The sequence below is a fragment of the Staurois parvus genome, unplaced genomic scaffold, assembly GCF_062004578.1.
Source record: "Staurois parvus isolate SC_StPar_1 unplaced genomic scaffold, SC_StPar_1.0 ptg000960l, whole genome shotgun sequence".
NCBI lineage: Eukaryota > Metazoa > Chordata > Amphibia > Anura > Ranidae > Staurois > Staurois parvus.
The window spans coordinates 1,040,047-1,061,363 of record NW_028318756.1 but is presented as its reverse complement, the minus strand read 5'-3'; the positions used below and the strand labels follow the sequence as shown (position 1 = coordinate 1,061,363).

General features: G+C 42.7%; 1 pseudogene; it reads right to left on the bottom strand.

Annotated features, from left to right (window-relative positions):
• Positions 1–17,932: 17,932 nt before the first annotated feature.
• On the bottom strand, positions 17,933–19,162 carry LOC149441685 (uncharacterized; annotated as a pseudogene).
• Positions 19,163–21,317: the final 2,155 nt, after the last annotated feature.

Here is a 21,317-nt window from a genome sequence, read left to right as displayed (position 1 = left end):
CTGTTGTACATTACATACTCCTGACCTCTTCTCTCCCCCCACTGCTATATATATACATAATATGGAGTCTCTTTTGTTCCCCCCATTTTCTCCCAGCTGGACATTTTATATCGGATGATGTGATTGGAGCACAGACTGTTACATGGTGATAATAATGTAATAACATCCTCCAACTTTGGACCCTTAAACAGAAAGTGATAATGAGGGAGGAGTCAATACCCCAATGATGGTGGTCTTCAGGATCAGTCCAGTCTTCATCTTGGTTGTTCTCCCCCCATCCTCACTCTCTGACCTCTGGTGGGGCTCAACCCCGCTGTTCTTCATGACTAAATCATGGACTAAATCAGGAGGTGCAGTACTTCTTGTGTTGGGAAGATGGCGATGAGTGATAGAGGGGGTGGGGACCCTCGTCCTATAATCCCCTCATCACTGTCCCTCCTATAAAAGACAGTTCTGGTTGTTTCCTCACTCTCTGACTAAGGTCCATGAATAAAGAAATGACCTGGTAGGAGATCAGAGGAGCCATTTCCTAGTTCCCTTGAGGGTGGAATTGTAAGCTCCTCAGAGACCAAGCTGCCTGATGTGGGCGGAGTCCTGGTTTGGGGAAACCAATCAGCTCCTGTCTAGTAATCCTCTTTGTCTTTGTATTTTAGTCCATGGCCGGGAGATGAGGAAAACCTCAGAGGATTGTCTCACTTTGTCTCCAGACTGGAAAGTAGAAGATGAGGACATCACACAGTATAGTCCAGGAGAAAACCCGGCTCCCTCCAATGTCCATCCGGCACCACCCAGTGTAGATGGACCATCGGATTCCTCGTATCCTGAGGGACCTCAGACTGTGCGGGACCGGGCCGGCCTTCCAACAGGGAAGAGGTTCTCCTGTACTGAGTGCGGGAAATGTTTCCATTCTACATACCATCTTAACGTGCATAAAAGATCTCACACGGGGGAGAAGCCATATTCCTGTTCAGAGTGCGGGAAATGTTTCAGTTCTAAATCCCATGTTAATGTGCATAAAATATCTCACATGGAGGAGAAGCCGTATTCCTGTCCTGAGTGCAGGAAATGTTTTTCAGGGAAGTCCAATCTTTACAGACATCAGAGATCTCACACAGGGGAGAAGCCGTATTCCTGTCCCGAGTGCGGGAAATGTTTTTCAACGAAGACCCATCTGTGCAAACATCAGAGATCCCACACGGGGGAGAAGCCGTATTCCTGTTCTGAGTGCTGGAAATGTTTTTTACTAAAGTCCAATCTTTACAGACATCAGAGATCTCACACAGGGGAGAAGCCATATTCCTGTCCTGAGTGCGGGAAATGTTTTTCAGTGAAGTCCAGTCTTTACACACATCAGAGATCTCACACAGGGGAGAAGCCGTATTCCTGTCCTGAGTGCGGGAAATGTTTTACAAGTAAGTCCAATCTTTGCACACACCAGAGATCTCACACAGGGGAGAAGCCGTATTCCTGTCCTGAGTGTGGGAAATATTTTACAAGGAAGTCTAATCTTTACAAACATCAGAGATCTCACACGGTGAAGAATCCACTTTCCTGTCCTGAGTGAGGGAAATGTTCCTCACTGAAGTCCTGTCTTCCTGTACATCAGGGGTCCCACACAACCCTGGAGGTGTATTAGTGCCTTGAGTGTGGGAAATGTCTTCTAGATGAATGTTGCTGGACATCCCAGCTCTCATGTGGGGAAGAAGCACACCCTGATATACACCTCAGATATACTCCATGGCTGATCTTCATCATGGAAGAAACAGTTGATAAGGAGATGAGAGGCCCCCAAAGACATGGATGAAGTGCAGTAAATGTCGGGGTGCAGAGTGGTCAGTAGATCCTGGAAATGAAGGACACAACTTCAGCCCTTCTTGGGTGTCGGAGTTGCGTTTCCTGATAATAATATTGATTTAGAAGAGGACTAAAAATGTCCGTTGATTATCTGTTCCTTTCCTAATTTATGACGCTAGCTTTGGAATGTGCGCACATTGGAAGAGACTCACGCTGACACACATGTTCAGTCTATGAACACTTCTAGTTTATTATAATGAGAAAGTGAACTTATATATGCAGAATGATGCGAGAGTCATGTGAGGACAGCATCAGAGTCATGTGAGGACAGCATCAGAGTCATGTGACGACAGCATCAGAGTCATGTGAGGACAGCATCAGAGTCATGTGAGGACAGCATCAGAGTCATGTGAGGACAGCATCAGAGTCATGTGAGGACAGCATCAGAGTCATGTGAGGACAGCATCAGAGTCATGTGAGGACAGCATCAGTCATGTGACAACAGCATCAGAGTCATGTGACAACAGCATAAGTATTATATCAGTCTTTGGTCATTTCCACAGGAAAACAATCTCCGTCATGGTATAGGTGTGATCTTCTTCCAAGTCTTATCTATAGAAAGAAAAACATTCCTTTGTCTCAAGTTGGGACGATGGGAGGGGGGGGGTCGGTGTGTGTGAGCGAAACATTTCTTAAGCAAGGATTTCTTAAAGTACCACAAAGCCCAGCCGGCAGAAAATATTCACACAACATATGTATTAAAGTATAAAAGTAAATATTTATAAAATGTGTATAAAAAATATATATATTCAATAGGAAACGAAATAGGCATTTTACCAAATCCATCACAGTCCCCCCTTAAAATGACTATTTTCCTCTGTCCCTATAAGACCTCGCTCATCTGTCCTTATGTACCTTGGAACTCTTTTATGCTGTATGTTAGACAGGTGATGACTATTTCATCACCCCCCTTGCAGTGGTCATCTCCGAGTACAGAGTGTAGTGGTCAGGAGTATGTGATTTCCATCCCAGAGTATAGAATGTAGTGGTCAGGAGTATGTGATTTCCATCCCAGAGTACAGAGTGTAGTGGTCAGGAGTATGTGATTTCCATCTCCGAGTACAGAGTGTAGTGGTCAGGAGTATGTGATTTCCATCTCCGAGTACAGAGTGTAGTGGTCAGGAGTATGTGATATACATCCCAGAGTACAGAGTGTAGTGGTCAGGAGTATGTGATTTCCATCCCAGAGTACAGAGTGTAGTGGTCAGGAGTATGTGATTTACATCCCAGAGTACAGAGTGTAGTGGTCAGGAGTATGTGATTTACATCCCAGAGTACAGAGTGTAGTGGTCAGGAGTATGTGATTTACATCCCCGAGTACAGAGTGTAGTGGTCAGGAGTATGTGATTTACATCCCCGAGTACAGAGTGTAGTGGTCAGGAGTATGTGATTTACATCCCAGAGTACAGAGTGTAGTGGTCAGGAGTATGTGATTTCCATCCCAGAGTACAGAGTGTAGTGGTCAGGAGTATGTGATTTCCATCCCAGAGTACAGAGTGTAGTGGTCAGGAGTATGTGATTTCCATCCCCGAGTACAGAGTGCAGTGGTCAGGAGTATGTGATTTCCATCCCAGAGTACAGAGTGTAGTGGTCAGGAGTATGTGATTTACATCCCAGAGTACAGAGTGTAGTGGTCAGGAGTATGTGATTTCCATCCCAGAATACAGAGTGTAGTGGTCAGGAGTATGTGATTTCCATCCCAGAGTACAGAGTGTAGTGGTCAGGAGTATGTGATTTCCATCTCCGAGTACAGAGTGTAGTGGTCAGGAGTATGTGATTTCCATCCCAGAGTACAGAGTGTAGTGGTCAGGAGTATGTGATTTCCATCTCCGAGTACAGAGTGTAGTGGTCAGGAGTATGTGATTTCCATCTCCGAGTACAGAGTGTAGTGGTCAGGAGTATGTGATTTCCATCTCCGAGTACAGAGTGTAGTGGTCAGGAGTATGTGATTTCCATCCCAGAGTACAGAGTGCAGTGGTCAGGAGTATGTGATTTCCATCCCAGAGTACAGAGTGTAGTGGTCAGGAGTATGTGATTTACATCCCAGAGTACAGAGTGCAGTGGTCAGGAGTATGTGATTTACATCCCAGAGTACAGTGGTCAGGAGTATGTGATTTCCATCCCAGAGTACAGAGTGTAGTGGTCAGGAGTATGTGATTTCCATCCGAGAGTACAGAGTGCAGTGGTCAGGAGTATATGATATACATACCTGTGTACAGAGTGCAGTAGTCAGGAAGATGTCATATAAAGCCCTGTGTATAGAGTGTAGTGGTCAAGATTATATCTTAGGCCTGTGTATAGAGTGCAGTGGTCAGGAACATGTCATATACAGCCCTGTGTATAGAGTGCAGTGGTCAGGAACATGTCATATACAGCCCTGTGTATAGAGTGCAGTGGTCAGGAGTATGTCATATACAGCCCTGTGTATAGAGTGCAGTGGTCAGGAACATGTCATATACAGCCCTGTGTATAGAGTGCAGTGGTCAGGATTATATTTTAGGCCTGTGTATAGAGTGCAGTGGTCAGGAACATGTCACATACAGCCCTGTGTAGACAGGTACACATAAAATCATCGCATCTTAAGAATGCCTCCTTATTTAATCCTCCACCGCACTCCCACATTTCTATTTTTAAGAACATGCTCCTAAAGGATTTACAGAAATTAAAAATTAATAAATGGGACTACAACGGCCCAAAAGAAATTGTGAAACTGAAGGATGATTTACTAAAAGAGAAAGAGCTTGTTATGCGCCCAGCTGATAAAGGGGGCGGAGTGGTTGTCCTAGACAAAAAAGATTACATAACACAAGTATGTGATATATTGAATGATAGAAACACACATCAAGTATTACAGAATAACCCTCTGATGTTGTATAAAAAGTCTCTTAAGTGCATTCTGAAAAGAGGTTATGAAGCAGGGATATTAAACACAAAAGAGAAGGACTGCCTATGCCCTATTGCTCCCAGATTACCTGTCTTCTATTGTTTACCAAAAGTCCATAAAAATCCGATTAAACGGCCAGGAAGACCAATAGTAAGCGGTATAGGATCACTAACGTCACGCATTGGGGAGTATATAGATTTCTTTTTACAACCGCTGGTTAATAATACTCCTGCATTTTTAAAGGATACCAAACAGGTTTTATTGGACCTGAAAACTATGAAGTTACAACATCCCACGTATTTAGTGACGGCGGACGTAGCGTCACTATACAGCAACATAAAACACACTGATGGTTTGATGGCAGTGGATCATTACTTAAATGAATCCGAGGATATTTCAATGTTACAAAAAAACTTGATTCTAGAACTCCTTGATTTTGCAATGACACATAACTATTTTTGGTTTGGCGACAAATATTACTTACAAACCACAGGGGTTGATATGGGGGCAAAATTTGCCCCCAGCCTAGCCAATCTCTTCATGGCTAACTGGGAGGAGGAGATTATTTATTCTAGGGACTGGCCAGACCTCATTTTTTATAAACGCTATATAGACAATATTTTACTCCTGTGGAAAGGGGACGAATTTACGTTAACTAACTTTTTTAACACTTTAAATGATAATAATCATAATATCAAACTGACGTATGAATACAGTTACTACGAAATACACTTTTTAGATTTAACACTTTTTAGAGAAGGGACAAGTATTTTAACCAAAAGTTTTTTTAAAACCACAGATAGAAACAGTTTCATCCCAAAAACTAGTTGCCATCATCCCAGATGGCTAAATGGGATCCCCAAGAGTCAGTTCTTACGCATTCGCAGAAATTGCCATAAATTAGAAGATTACACTTCCCAAGTTAATACTCTCAAAGCACAATTTGCTGAGAAAGGGTACAATACTGAAGTTTTGGACAAGGAGATTATAGAAGTTGGTAACTTGGACAGAGAGAATCTCCTTGGTCCTAAAGTTCAACGGAACAATGAAAGATTCTGTCCCTTCATTACGAACTATTCGTTGCAACATAGAAGTGTATCTAGAATTAGTAAGAAAAACTGTCCCATTCTCAGGAACGATCCTATACTTGGTGAATCATTACCCAGTCATCCTGAAATCACATTTAAAAAAGCCCCACCGTTGAGGAATATTCTGGCACCAAATATTGTCAAGCCACCCAAAAACCTCTCCTTTAACTTGAACCATAAAGGATTCTACCCCTGCAATAGGTGCATGTTATGCACCTACAATGGAATACATAAAAAACCAATTAAGAGTTTCCACTCCAGTATCACTGGTAAAACATATGACATTCAAGGAACAATAACATGTTACAGCACTCATGTGGTATATCTACTGGAATGCGAATGTGGGAAACAATACATTGGTAGAACTACAAGAAAGTTGCGGGACAGACTCAGGGAACATCTTTCAAATATAAAAAGGGGTTCAAAGACCACTCAGTATCAATGCACTTTAAGGAAGCCCATGGTAAAAATCCGCACGGTTTGAAATTGATAGGAATTGATATTGTAAATAGCCATTGGAGGGGTATTTTTAAACGCCGTGCGGTATCGAGATTAGAAACGAAATGGATTTATCTGTTGTGTACCTCGGCACCGCTAGGCTTGAATGTGGAATTAGATATTAATTGTTATATAGATACTAGTTAACTCTCCTCTGTTTAGAATTAATCATAACAGTTATGGGAACATTCTTCCAATTTTCGAAGGAAATGGTCTATGGTTATGAATTTTATTATATCATTATTTTTAATACTCATCTTAATAGTAAGAAAACTCATTCACAGCCACTAAAATATCCTATATTTTAGGGAGTGACGTTTTTTAATATTTTTTATTATTTTTGCATTGGGTAGCTCACCCATTTTTTATCTATACATTTATTTACCAAATATATTTATTAAAGGTTGTCAACTATAGGTGTGAACATAAATATAAGATATGCACGGGAGAATATTTTTTTACATAACTAATATCAAGCACATCATTTTACATTTTTTAACTATTATGTTATTTTATGTATGTATATGGAGCGTTTTATAATCCTATTATACTCATACAGATATCATTTGGATTAATTTTTTGTGTATTTTTATGGATTATTAATATTTTATATACATATAATTCATTGTTATTTTATAGGCATATACTGTTTTTTCATATATACAGTCTATTTTTAATGTGTAATATTAAGTATTCAATGCCTGTTGACTAATTATATTTGTGGTCTGCGCATACTATGGAGATCGCTAGCTAACTGAGACTTGTAGTTCCACCACTTCATTAAACATACTGAGTAAAATTTATAATAAATAAATGAGGGGATATAATCAACTTTGGGAATCAAAGGAAGAGATCTAGACAATCTCTGCAATTTAAACTAGAATATACTTGTTTATTTAACCATCTAAACACGTGAGAATTAGTGGCTCAATACATAGATTCTGTACTGATTGAGTTCACATGTCCTTTCCCACTGAGAAAAATCCCCCATAGAAGTCAATGCATTTTTGGTCTTCTTCAAAATGGCTGCCGCGCAGACGATCTGCGCATGCGCGAGCATCCGACGATGACGTCACGATCATCTAATGAGCATGCGCCGCCCACACTATATAAGAGTTGTCACTGAGAGCAGTCAGCTTCCTTTGATAACGTGCCATCGCATGAAACATGTCAGGAAGTTGCTCTCAGTGACTCAGCCACGTGGATCTCTCATCTGGCCAGATGCCAACAGAAAATTAAAAGTGTAAGTGTCACTATTATCTTTTTTATACAAATTCTGAGTAAAAACGGTGTTGCACTATGGAACTATTTGTGCTTGGGCTCTTTTTTCTTTGAGCCCACCTCCTAAAGGATCCCCTGAGATGACAGGTTAATTACTGGCACCCTCTGAGAGATTGCAACCATCTGATATTCATCTGTGTTTCTGAGCCTTGGATCCTGGATGACATCTAGACTGCTGGCTCCCCCTGGTGGATCTGGATTGCATAACCTGGATATATAGGCTGAAATACTACTATCTCTGGTGGCGTTCTTCAACAGATCTGTGTTCTGGATGCCCAACCCCAGATTACCTAATACCATCTATTACATGCGCAATATTAAGCGCTCTCTGGTTAGTGCATTCTACAGCTATATCTGTCACCGAAGTCACCATACTATGATTTAAATATCTAAGAGACTGTCACGACTCATCACCTACCTGTATTATTGTTGAATATTCATTTATTACTTGAATCGTTTTGGCTAAATAGAGACGATATTTAAGCACACTTTGAGGATATTATTGAATAATTTTAGCGCTGCATGGTATATGAGATTTGAGTGATATAGAAGGTTTTGAGGGAATTACCTTTCATGCTAGCTGCTTCTGCCCTATAGATCTAGCGCTCGTTCTTGTTTCTGATATTTCAAGGCTGCTAAATGCCCCGAGAATAAGTTATGAATCATAATAGAAGCTATGAGAGTTTTTGGTCATAGCTTAGGTCTCCACCTACACCTCCCTCCCCAAATGAGGCGATTGGTTTACTGCTCCAGGGAGACACCCTGTGGAGTTGCTAGAAAATGCTAAGCTGAGTTGGGGTGAGTTGAAAAATCTCCGTTTTAACATCGAAACTGACAGTGGGAGATAAGAAATCCTTTTGCTCTGAAAACTAATCTGCTTAACCCAGGACGTGTGGCAAGTACTTTAACCCTCTAAACTTCTCTCTGTTATCTCTTTGCTGTGTTATTGTTCTCTGTATATATATATTGGCTACATATTTTTCTGTAAATATTTTTATTGCACCCTTTTGACCTTTTAGTAATAATCTTACATTCTGAAAGCGTTGAACTGTTTCTAAAGCTCTTTAATGCAACTAAGAATCCCTGCCTCTGAAGAGCGCTACTGTGTGTTTTTAAATCTGCATACATCTGTCTGCAGTGACATTGTGTATACAAACGATTATTCAAACATCATAGTGTTATTGCTGATATTGCCGGGTTTCCTCTTTCTCTGTACAAAAATGGCGGTGGTGGCAGTGTGAAGGGTTAATTGCATAATTAACCTGACCCAGTAACAATCTCTCTCAGGCCGCCGGTACACAGATTGTGGTCCATTAGCTGGAAAATCTTTGTGCAGGGTGCAGCTGGGAGTGGCCTTGTTATGCACGTGACAGCGCAGTTTTAGATTGGCTAGTCCTTTGGTCACGAGTTTGGTGAGAAGGGCTGGGGTCTGATTGTCACAAGGAGTATGTCATATACAGCTCTGTGTACAGAGTGCAGTGGTCAGGATTATATCTTAGGCCTGTGTATAGAGTGCAGTGGTCAGTAGTATATCACATACAGCTCTGTGTACAGAGTGCAGTGGTCAGGATTATATCTTAGGCCTGTGTGGAGTGCAGCGATCAGGAGTATGTCATATACTGCCCTGTGTACAGAGCGCAGTGGTCAGGAGTATGTGATTTCCATCCCAGAGTACAGAGTGCAGTGGTCAGGAGTATATCATACAGCCCTGTGTACAGAGCGCAGTGGTCAGGAGTATGTGATTTCCATCCCAGAGTACAGAGTGCAGTGGTCAGGATTATATCTTAGGCCTGTGTACAAAGTGCAGTGGTCAGGAGTATGTGATTTCCATCCCAGAGTGCAGTGGTCAGGATTATATCTTAGGCCTGTGTAACAGAGTGCAGTGGTCAGGATTATATTTTAGGCATGTGTACAGAGCTCAGTGGTCAGGAGTATGTCATATACTGCCCAGCTTGCATAGTACTATGGTCAGGATTTTGTGGTATACAGAGTACACTGGTGAAGAATATAAACCCTTGTAAGGAATGCAGGTATCCAGCGACAGCAGGGAGGACCAGATCGGTGGGCTATACCTAAGAAATGTGGAATAAGATGAGTAGGAGGAGTGTGATTACAGGGGGTGTAAAGTCAGGAGGTTTGTTACCTCCATGCATTCTATATATGAAGGTAAATACCCTTCTCTGTACAGCAGCCCCCCCAATACTCACCTGATCCGCATCCTGATCCAGCAATGTGCACAAGATCCTTGGCAGTCTGGGGACTCTCTCTCCTCATTGGCTGAGACAAGATCAGGGGCCATTGGCTCCTGCTGCTGTCAATCACAGCCAATGAGGAGGGAGAGGGGACTCTGTGGAGACACAGAGCAGCAACTCGCTCCCGAGCCTGCTTGGATGCCCCCATAACAAGCTGCTTGTTGTGGGGGCACTCAACAGGAGAAGGGACCAGGAGCGCATGTGGGGGACCCGAGAAGAGGAGGATCCAGGCTGCTCTGTACAAACCCATCACACACAGCAGTAAGTATGACATGTTTGTTTTAAAAGAAAAAAAAAGTTGCCTTTACAATCGCTTTAAGTGGAGTTTACTAATGGACACAACACCCTCCGACACCCACAGACCATAAACAAAGCAAAAGTGACTAATAAATGTGACAGCAAATAACCAACCCAACAACCTGACTATAATACACTGTGTACAAATGGGGGGAAGCTGACATACAGCGGGCAGGACTGGGACTGGGAATCAGGGGAGCAGAGATGGGGAACAGGATGCAGGAAACCAGAATCAGGGGAAAGTATACAAGATACAGGACGCAGGATCCAGCAGGGAAGCGGCTCACAGGCAGAACACTGAGGAGCTGATGAAAACTACGGGGGGATTATATACCTTCCCAGCAGCCAGCATCAGGTGGAGCCTCATTACTGACACCTTCTGTCTGCTGGGAGACACAGCAATGTCTCCTCTCCACTTCCAATTGACTCACCTCTCACCCAGAGCATCCTGTCTGTACCTGACATCACTTCCTGTCTATACCTGACATGACTTCCAGTCTATACCTGACATCACTTCCTGTCTACCTGACGTCTCTTACCATCTGTACCTGACATCACTTCCTGTCTGTACCTGACATCACTTCTTGTCTGTACCTGACATCACTTCCTCTCTGGGTAGAAGGGAGATCACGTGGTGGAGCTCAGAGGAACTGCAGCTCCAAGAAATGTCTTAAAGTTTGAATCTTGTTGTTTCCAAGTGTTCTCCAATGTTCATGTCCATGTCTGGCAGGTTCCAGGACTCTTCAGAGTGGCAGTGAGGTGATGACAGCGGAACACTCTCTGGGTTCCATCACCAGGCACTGCAATTATACCCGACTGCTGGGAGCCACCATCTCCTTTCCTACAGTGAAAGTATAATTGTGACATCAGCAGAGAGGCAGTGGGAGGGTGGGATCAGGTAAGTACCACCACTGACCACCAATGCTGGGCTGGGGGTACACTTTGTTCTCACTGACAGCAACAATGGGGCTTATTTTATCTCACTGACACCAATGATGGATGTCAAGGAAATCATGCCCACGGTGACTGGGTAACTGGAGTGAGATCCATGATTGGTGGAGAATGAATGAGGGTGGAGCTTTCTCTGAATTCTCTAGAATTCTCATCTGTTGACAATTGATGGACTGATCTGAATTCTGTGTGAAATATATCTGGTTGTTAATGATTGGCCGGAAATCAGGCGGTCACACCCCTAACCGATGACTCCTCATCTGTCGGCAGGTTTCCCCACTGACAGCTGAATGTCCACAAAAGAATTGTCAGCAATTACAAATTGTGGAAACCCCTCAGAATGTCTCTGAGAAGAAATGATATTTTATCTTCTCTCCAACTCAGACTATATTTGTCTTAGACGTAAGAGGCCCAAAATCCCGAGTCCCTGTCAGGTCTGAGCTCCAGCCGGATACAATCACCTTCTCCACTCACATAGTTTGCTTTTGTAAATGAAGTGAGTACAGAATTGAGGAAAGCGAGGACACCCGGCAACAATGGGATTCTGTCCTATCTCCTGCACCCGGAGCAAATGAACAACATGTACCAGCCTTCCCAGCCCCATCAATGTACACTGTGGAGGCATCTTGTATGTAGACTCTGGATTCAACAAACCAGCAGCCTGGCCATTCAGGAACGTACCATTGTTCAGCTCTGGGGGGGGGGGGGACAAACATCTCTCATGGGAAGGAGCTCTGGGGAGTCAACAGACCAATCTTTCATCTATACATATGTTTCCATCTCTCCACATCACTCCATTCTTTTTCTGGACAAAACCATTATAAATATCAGCGACAGATTTACAAATCTAGGATTTTACAATGAGAACACAATGTCACAAGGGATCTATAAAAGATTTTATCCGGACACAAGATCCCATTGTAAGAAAGGAATTCTGAATATGAACAGCGACTGTTATGTGGGATCCCATTATATTCAGTGCGGGGAAATGTATCTTTTATATTTTACTGAAACCTTAGATAATAAATGACATTTATGTCCCAGAAATTAACTTTACTGTATTTTTAACTGAAATTGTACCTTTCATAAATCATTGCACTAATATTGTGTAAAATAATAAAAATCATAAAACATCAGAACTACTAACAATTTATTCTCTAGTGTGTCTGCTGTTGTGAAGAAATATATATAATATTTGGGGGTTTTAAGTAATTTTAAGGTATAAATGGTTTTTAAAACATGTAAACAAAAAAATTAAAAATGTCTCCAGGACTCCATGGACCCCTTCATTCCACACAGTCTCCAGGAACCGGGAAACCACAGAGAAACCAAGTGTCCCCCGACTTCCTCTCCAGGCTGGGATGTCCCCCTGGTTGGGTGCCCCCTACAGTAGAAGAAGCAGACTGCACCTGCCTACATCTTCTTTATGCTTTGTCTGATCAGGATGGCGGTCATTTCTCCCTGAACACAGAGCCACCTAAACACGAGGTAAACGTGGTGCAGCATTGAGCCCCGTCCAGCTGTAGTGTAGACTTTGACAGGCTGCAGGCAGCGGGGCTGGACGCTGTACCTGTGCTTACCAGGTGTATTATAATGCCAGCATTGCACCCACAGGGGCTGGACCCCCCATGTACAAGGGGTCTAAGAGATACCATCAGCTGGTGTCCCATTCCACCAGACCCCTATAACTGGAAGAGGACATGTTTGGGGGGATGTGTTGTAGAAGAACCCAGACCACGGTATTGTGTGATGAAATTATAATTCAACTTTATTAAATGTGACACTTTAACAACAGAAGAAAATAAATAGATTGTTTACATTTCCAGGATCTATTTATACCATTTATATCATCTATGCTAAGAAACTGATTAACATATGACACACCCCTCATTAATACCAGCCCCACCCACTTATGTGACCCTCTAAACATCCAAATCCCTGTAAATTCCCAGAAGACAATTTCATCTTTTATCCATAACAAGCTGATTGGGTACAAGAGAACCCCGAGCCCCTCCTACTCATTCCCACACAAGTCCATGTCACCATCTACAAGGTGAGAGGACCTGAAGGAGAACAAGACCAGGACCACCAGGACATCGCCTGACTGAAGCCATGCTCACATTTCTTTCTAATGCTGCTTCTATGGTCTCCTCAGATACAGATTTGGCAGATGTACATTAGTGGAACCCTTTCACTCCGGCCAATGTAAGGTTTCCATCAGCAGCAGCACGGCCTTATAGCTATAGCACCCGGGGTTGTCTACATTTGTTAGGCCAACTGTCGGATTTCTGGTGGAAGTGATTCAGCCGCTTTGAAGGTTCCCCCCCACCATGTATACCGGGCTTAGCTGTCCTTCCTGCAAGCCCAAGACAGGCATGGTGGGTGTCAGCGATGAGAGCAGAAGGAGATCAGCAAACATCTGATCTCTGATCTCCCCTTCAGTGAATGAATGTGGGAGGTGGGAGATTATGTCATTTCTGGGTTCAGAGCTGTCATTCTTCAGTCATTATGGTTTGGGAAGGAGCTGATTAGGCATGATCTGTGCTTGACCATCTTTCTTGGGGTACAGAGGTGACATTAGGGGTCTAATAATGTTCTGATGTCTCTTTAACCACTTGCCTACCAGGCACTTATACCCCCTTATTTACCAGGCCAATTTTCAGCTTTCAGCGCTGCCGCATTTTGATTGACAATTGCGCGGTCATGCAACATTGTACCCATATGAAATTTTGATAATTTTTTTCTCACAAATAGAGCTTTCTTTTGGTGGTATTTAATCGCCACTGGGCACTTTACTTTTTGCGCTATAAATAAAAAAAGTGCAAAAAATTTGAAAAAAAATAAGTTTCTTTTATAAAATTTTTCAAACAGGTATTTTTTCTCCTTCACTGATGTGCGTTGATGAGGCAGCACTGATGGGCACTGATAGGCAGCACTAAAGGGCACTGATAGGCAGCACTAATGAGGTGTCACGGATAGGCGGCACTGATAGACAGCACTAATGAGGTGTCACGGATAGGCGGCACTAATATGCAGCACTGATAGGTGACACTGATTATGGGTACTGATAGACGGCACTGACTGGCATCACTGCTGGGCACTGACTGGCACAACCCCTGGGCACTGACTGGTGGCACTGACTGGCATCACTGCTGGGCTGCACTGGTGGGTGGCACTGGTGGGCAGCACTGGTGGGTGGGCACAGGTGGGTGGCACTGCTGGGCACAGGTAGGTGGCAATTCTGGGCACAGGTAGGTGGCACTTCAGAGTGGCACAGGTGGGTGCACTGCTGGGCACAGGTGGGTGATCTGCTGGGCACGGGTGGGCGGAGCTAGTGGGCGCACTGCTGGGCACAGGTGGGCGGAACTTGCGGGTGGCACTGCTGGGCACCGATCATCAGGGCACTGATCATCAGTGCCCTGATGATCGGTGCCGATCCCCGCTCTGACAACTGCCGATTCTTGGCAGTACTTTCCTCACGATCTGACAGCGTGAGGAAAGTGCAGCCAAGAACCGGCACTTGCATTTCCCTCTGATCAGCGTGTCATTGGACACGGCTGATCACGTGGTAAAAGGCCGCTGTGATTGGCCTTTTACCACATCACGTGATCAGCTGTGTCCGTAGGACACAGCGATCACGGAGATCGCCGGGTGCGCTCCCCCTGGGGCACGCAGGAGAGCGCGTTCTGGGAGGACGTCATATGACGTCCACTCAGAACTGGCCGGCCGCAGTGCAGCCGTCATTCGACTATCTGCGGTCGGCAGCTAGTTAAAGAGGACCTGTGACCAGAAATATGTATCACAGGGGGGCTATCAACCCCATATATGATAGAAGCCATGTTAGGTGAAAAAAGAGTTGAAAATAAAAATTTAAAAAAATACAAAACAAATCACACGACACATTTTACATATCATTGCACAAGTGAGAACAATCATTCTGAGGCCATCGTTCACGGATAACTATCTGAACTGGTAGCCTATAAAGGCTCTTAAAGCGTCACCATTTAACAATTTTTGGTACTGAAGTTTGTCACCATTTCACAAGTACGCACAATTTGTAAAGTTTGACATGTTTGGTATCTATATACTTGATGCCAACCTCATATTTTATATTTCACCAAACAAATTGGGTCATATATTGTGTTCTTTGTGCACTAACATTATCTTTTTTACAGAAAATATGTATTTGATAAACAGCTGTACTAATATTCTGTGACATGAAAAATGGCAACTACCACCATTATATTCTCCAGAGCCTCTGCTTTCAGATAATAAAAGAAATGTTTGGGGTTTTAACTAATCATATGGCCTAAAATGTGAATTTAACTAAAAACAAAAGCAAAATAGACTATGGCAGTGAAAGAAAATACAGCAATATATAACATTTCAAAATTAAAACTATGGTAGCAACTAATGGCTTAAGAAGCAAACCCGCCATATTACTCAACCAGGTTCCAACTAAACCCACCCAAAACATTGGATCCCACCTCCTCCCACCCAGGTTCCTGTTGGAACTCCTTTTCCTTGTGTAGATATCTCCTTCTGAGATCCTCATGATCTAATATAAATGTACAACACTTTCCATCTAACACCATTTGTAGACTCCACCTTGGTCTTCGAAGAGATAGTCAGCTGCCAAGCAGTTCTGTGAGACCACCTTAGGTGGTGGAGCCACTTCTGCTGTCAGCTCTGCTATAACATCAATGGTGTCATTGGTTATCTGATCCATGACTCCAGTACACCGGTTCATCTTACTTATCTTAGATTCCCCATCCCGTCTATGAAGGGGTCACTGCATAAAGCATCTCCAATCCAGAGAAAATGTTTCTTCTCACTGGAAGGCCAGGGGAGTATTGGGAGAAATTGAGGCTTTCCCTTACAGATATGGGGGGAGGGGCAACATAACCTAAAGTACGGCTATAGGTGGAATTGAAGGGAAGACATTTTAGGGTGCTCCTTCCACACAAGAAGCAAATGTTATCTGGAAGGACTAGGAATCCATTGGACCAATGGGGATTAAACATTCTGCAATTACATTGAGAAACCATGAAATGGTACTGGCCTGTGATTGGCTCTCCTATTGTTAGTGAAGTGAGACTCTCTTTGTTGGTGTCATTAATGGAATTTCAGAAACCATGTAAAATGTTTCTTCCAAATCCAAAAAGTTGACCCCCTTGGGTAAGTACCCATCCTACTATTCCTGATATGAGTTTGTAGTCCCTGCTATACAGGAAACATGTGGGCAATCATTTACACCTTTTACAGCAGGACAGTAAATATCAGAACACAATTCAAACATCAGACCAACAGCAGGAAGTCTGCTAACTGAATGTGTAATGCAATCTGTCATTAGCATTCCCAGAGTTCCCTCTGCAACATAGTTGTATCAGCTGTTGGTCCTGTCTGTAGATCTGCTATTTCCCCACCTTCTGTAACAGGGTGACAACACTGATCATTCTGCAGGAACATTACACAGCAGCGTTGTCACCCTGTACAGGGAAGTCTTAGATAGATTATAAGTAAGACACACAACAAGTGAAGTCCAACTTCAGCTAACTCTTCTACAGCAGTTACAGCAACAGGTTCTCTATAAGGTTCAACCCACCATATGAATGGAAGATGACAGTTGTAAGCACCCCCAGCAGTCTTATATGGTGTTTCCTACCCCCCAACTTTAATTTTTGCCAAATAGCTTGGCCTTCTACAGGAAGCAGAAAAAACAGATCTACTGGGAGGGTCAACAGGTAATAAAAATGTTATGAGGGGAGACTTGGAAAAACATAAAACGTTTATGCTAATGACAGATTGCACCATTTATGTAATTATTGATTTTGCCCATTGTTACACTTTAGTGCCGATGTCTTAGCATTTCCAGGAATAATTAGTGCTCTTTGCACACTTTGCCCCAAAAAGGGATCCGTTCATTCAGAGTCATTAAGGTGAACCCCAATAAGAGGAATTTCAGTCTCCCAGAAGAAATGGTAGGAATATGACCACACACTTAGCACTTTGTAAGTTCAGATCTCTTGCAGTTGTACCGTGTGAATAGTTTATGGAGATGAGCAATAGCTGGACAAAAAAAAAAAGATAACAAGGACATCCAATCATCACCTGATAGAATCCCTTTTGAGAAAACCAAATGAAGCATAAGTGGGCAGCTGGGATTAGGTGATACTGTTGAATACATCCCCTAAAAACAGCATTAACTCCGTGTTGGAAGGCCTACACCAGCTTAAGAAGTTACTCTCTAACCAGAGACCTCTATCTGGCTGGTATCTCAGCTACAGACCTGCCTGCAAAGCTGTCATCCATGAGAGGAGATGGAACATGGAAAGGAGGCATTGATCATGGGAGAGGAGGTGGTACATGTAATGGGAGGTGTGGACAAGGTGGGCTTAGCTGGAACCCTCAAGCCTAGCTTATGTATCAGTTCTCAAAAGAACCTGGAATGGACTCTCCTAATGAGGTTTCAGAGGCTTGGCAAGAATCCATAGGACCCCATCCTAGACTCTGGTACTGAGGCATTGTTGGTCATGTATTGGTTGGTCAGATTCTGGCAATGAAGAAAACACACGGGAACATAGCTCAGTTAGTGAATGATGAAAATGCATTACATGTTCAGTCAATGCTCCATAAAAAAGGATAAAGATGAGAATGATGAGGAATACAGTTCAGTCATTGCTGCTTATCTGAAAAAATGTCCAAAGATAAAATATTCACAGGCCTTCTAGGTGTGTTTCTGATGGACATAAGCACTAAACCCAATGAATCCGATCATTAGAGTCCTGTTTGTTCAAAGTTTTTTTTCAAGTAGCATCATGTCTTCCCTAGTTTGTGGGAAGACATTGGGCCTGTGAGCCTAATGGGACAGCTGTGACTTCTTTAATATTGCCCCTTCTTCTGGAGTTTCCTCTATGCAGCTCAAGCTTGTGAATCCTCTGGTGACAGATTAGCCCGGAATTACCTGTAAAAGCTTTATCACATTCTGAACATTAATATGGCTTCTCTCCAGTGTGAACCCTCTCATGTATGACAAGGTTTCCCCTCCATTTAAAAGTTTTATCACATTCAGAACACTGATATGGCTGCTCTACAGTGTGGACCTTCTGGTGTGCTATGAGAACTGACTTCTGTGTAAATGTTTTATCACATTCAGAACATTGATGTGGTTTCTCTCCAGTGTGAATCCTCTGGTGTCTGATAAGATATGACTTCCATGTAAAAGTTTTGTCACATTCAGAACACTGATATGACTTCTCTCCAGTGTGAATCCTCTGGTGTGTGATAAGATATGACTTCCATGTAAAAGCTTTGTCACATTCAGAACACTGATATGGCTTCTCTCCAGTGTGAACCCTCTGGTGTATGATAAGCTCTTTCTTGGTTAAAAAAGCTTTGTCACATTCAGAACATTGATATGGCTTCTCTCCAGTGTGAATCCTCTGGTGTCTGATAAGATTTGACTTCTGTGTAAAAGTTTTGTCACATTCAGAACACTGATATGACTTCTCTCCAGTGTGAATCCTCTGGTGTATGATAAGATTTGACTTCTGTGTAAAAGTTTTGTCACATTCAGAACACTGATATGACTTCTCTCCAGTGTGAATCCTCTGGTGTGTGATAAGATATGACTTCTGTGTAAACACTTTGTCACATTCAGAACACTGATATGACTTCTCTCCAGTGTGAATCCTCTGGTGTGTGATAAGATGTGACGTCTGTGTAAAAGCTTTGTCACATTCAGAACACTGATATGACTTCTCTCCAGTGTGAACCCTCTGGTGTGTGGTAAGTTGTGACTTCTGTGTAAACACTTTGTCACACTCAGAACACTGATATGACTTCTCTCCAGTGTGAATCCTCTGGTGTATGATAAGACTTGACTTCTGTGTAAAAGCTTTGTCACATTCAGAACACTGATATGACTTCTCTCCAGTGTGGATCCTCTGGTGTCTGATAAGATGTGACTTCCATGTAAAAGCTTTGTCACATTCAGAACACTGATATGGCTTCTCTTCAGTGTGACCCTTCTGGTGTGTGATATGTTTTGCCTCCATTGCAAAATCTTTGTCACGTTTCAAACAAGAAATAGCATGAAATGACTCCTCTTATGTATACATGGGTTGGACTTTACTGTAAAGCAATTGTCACTTCCAGAACACTGAAATGACTTTTCTCATGTTGTCCTCTGAGGTTGGATCAGTGTTGAAGAGGACACAAAGCACTTATGACATTTAGAACACGGATATGACTTGTGTCCTGTGTGACTCCTCCAGTGAACTGCAATTAAAACTTTCAGTCAATTACAACACCCAGATGTTTGGTTTCCCATGTGACTGAGTTGTATTCACGAAGACCAGCATGACCAAAAACGTGGTTCATCACTCCACCTGTACAAAAAAAATAAAAATCAGAATTCTATATAAAAGGGCTAAAGTTGGTTTTTATTTTTAATGATCATTATTAAATATATCTTATATATCATCGCGGGCTGTGTCAGCATTATGGTTGTCCTCAAAGGGCCAGTTGTAACTGTAAGACTAGATGTCCAGAGCACCTCACCCCCCCATTACATCAGATGCCAAGAACCCCACACCCTCCCTAACATCACTGTGCACATCCTTTAGGGGCAGAGCTGGAAAGCAGAAAGTGCAGGGTCTGGAGGAGGACCAGAGGAGGAGTTGACTCAATTACCAGAGTCTGCTGAATGCTGAGACCAATGGAGACGAGGATGAGGGGATGCTGCAGCTGCACTGAGAAGTGCAGGATTTGGCAGAGGAGTTCTTTTCTCCTCTCTGCTGCCGACTGCTGAGACAAGGTGGGGGAGGAGACAAGGGGGTACCTGCAGGAGAGGTGCAAGGGCCACATGAAATAACTTAGAGGGCAGGATCTGGATACAGGTGTTTGACACCTGTGTTATATATATAGAAAGCATATGTACATCATCATTTGTATATATATATATATATATATATATATATATATATAAATATTTTTTTTAATTAAACTAAATTGTATTGTTTAAGTTTTTAAGTGCACACAGTATATCCAACATCCAGCCCAGACAATGGAGTCATACATTCTAATGTATAAGCAGTTGTGGCAATGTTACAGATCATACAGAACAATAACTTGCTTTGTCTCTGGTGTCACTTTTACTTTCTATAAACAAATGAAAAGAGAAAAAAGAAGCAACGTAGAACAATTCACCTGTACACAGCAAGTAACTCTCTCCAGTACATACATAGAGAGCTGACACCATTCAAGTAGGCCTGTGTCTACAGGATCATACACCAAGTATCGGCCTCCAATGTAGTTACCATTTAGTAGGGTACAGTTGGCCGGGTCCATTTTTAGGGGCCTAAAAAAGTTAAACCTATAAAAAGCTATGACAAATGAAGTATGGGGAGTGAGTACCGGAGTATCCAGCCAGTTCTGCCAGAGAGACATAAGTCTCCTAGGAGAAGTTAGGTTTTCATGTATTATTATGGGGTTCACCTGCTCAATCCATGCCTGGTGGGACTATGAGTTGATAACCAGAATGCTTGGATTCGATTTGCAGGTTCGTTCAGAAAGTGCATCTAAGAATCCAAAAATCACAAGCTTAATCTCAGCTAGGGAGAGACTTTGTTCAATTAAAAGAAAAACTTCAAAGACAAGTGAGAAAATGTAAATGAGAAGCTGAGAGAAGAGCTAAAAACACTAAAAATACCCCCACAGATCTATCCTAGAAATTCAGTCTAAAATGTAACAATTACACCAAGAAAACCCTCAACTGAGGGAAGAGATAATGACACCAAAGATACAAATGGAGCTCAACAATCAGGAAAGAGAATCAAAGTGGATGATTTATACAAAGTACCCATCAAGGAACAACAGACCGGTGAGACCAATCAGCTTCCGAAATGTAACAAGACAAAGACCAGCAATAGCCAAGACAACTCTACTAATCCTGAGACCACAAATAGTGATGGCCGAACACCCCCCTGTTCAGGTCGCGGTCAAACATCCGAACCTACAGAATGTTCTACAGTGAATGTCAAACACAAAGGACTGAGAGGTGTCTTACCGCATCTGAGTATGAAGATCCCGCTCAGTTACTAATATCCGGCATGAGTTATGTGATGAAGTCACGCGGTATTTTAGTAGTGAGACATTCATTCATGTTCCTGGTGTCAGTGGGGCTCCCCGCTGACAGCTGAATGTCAAAAG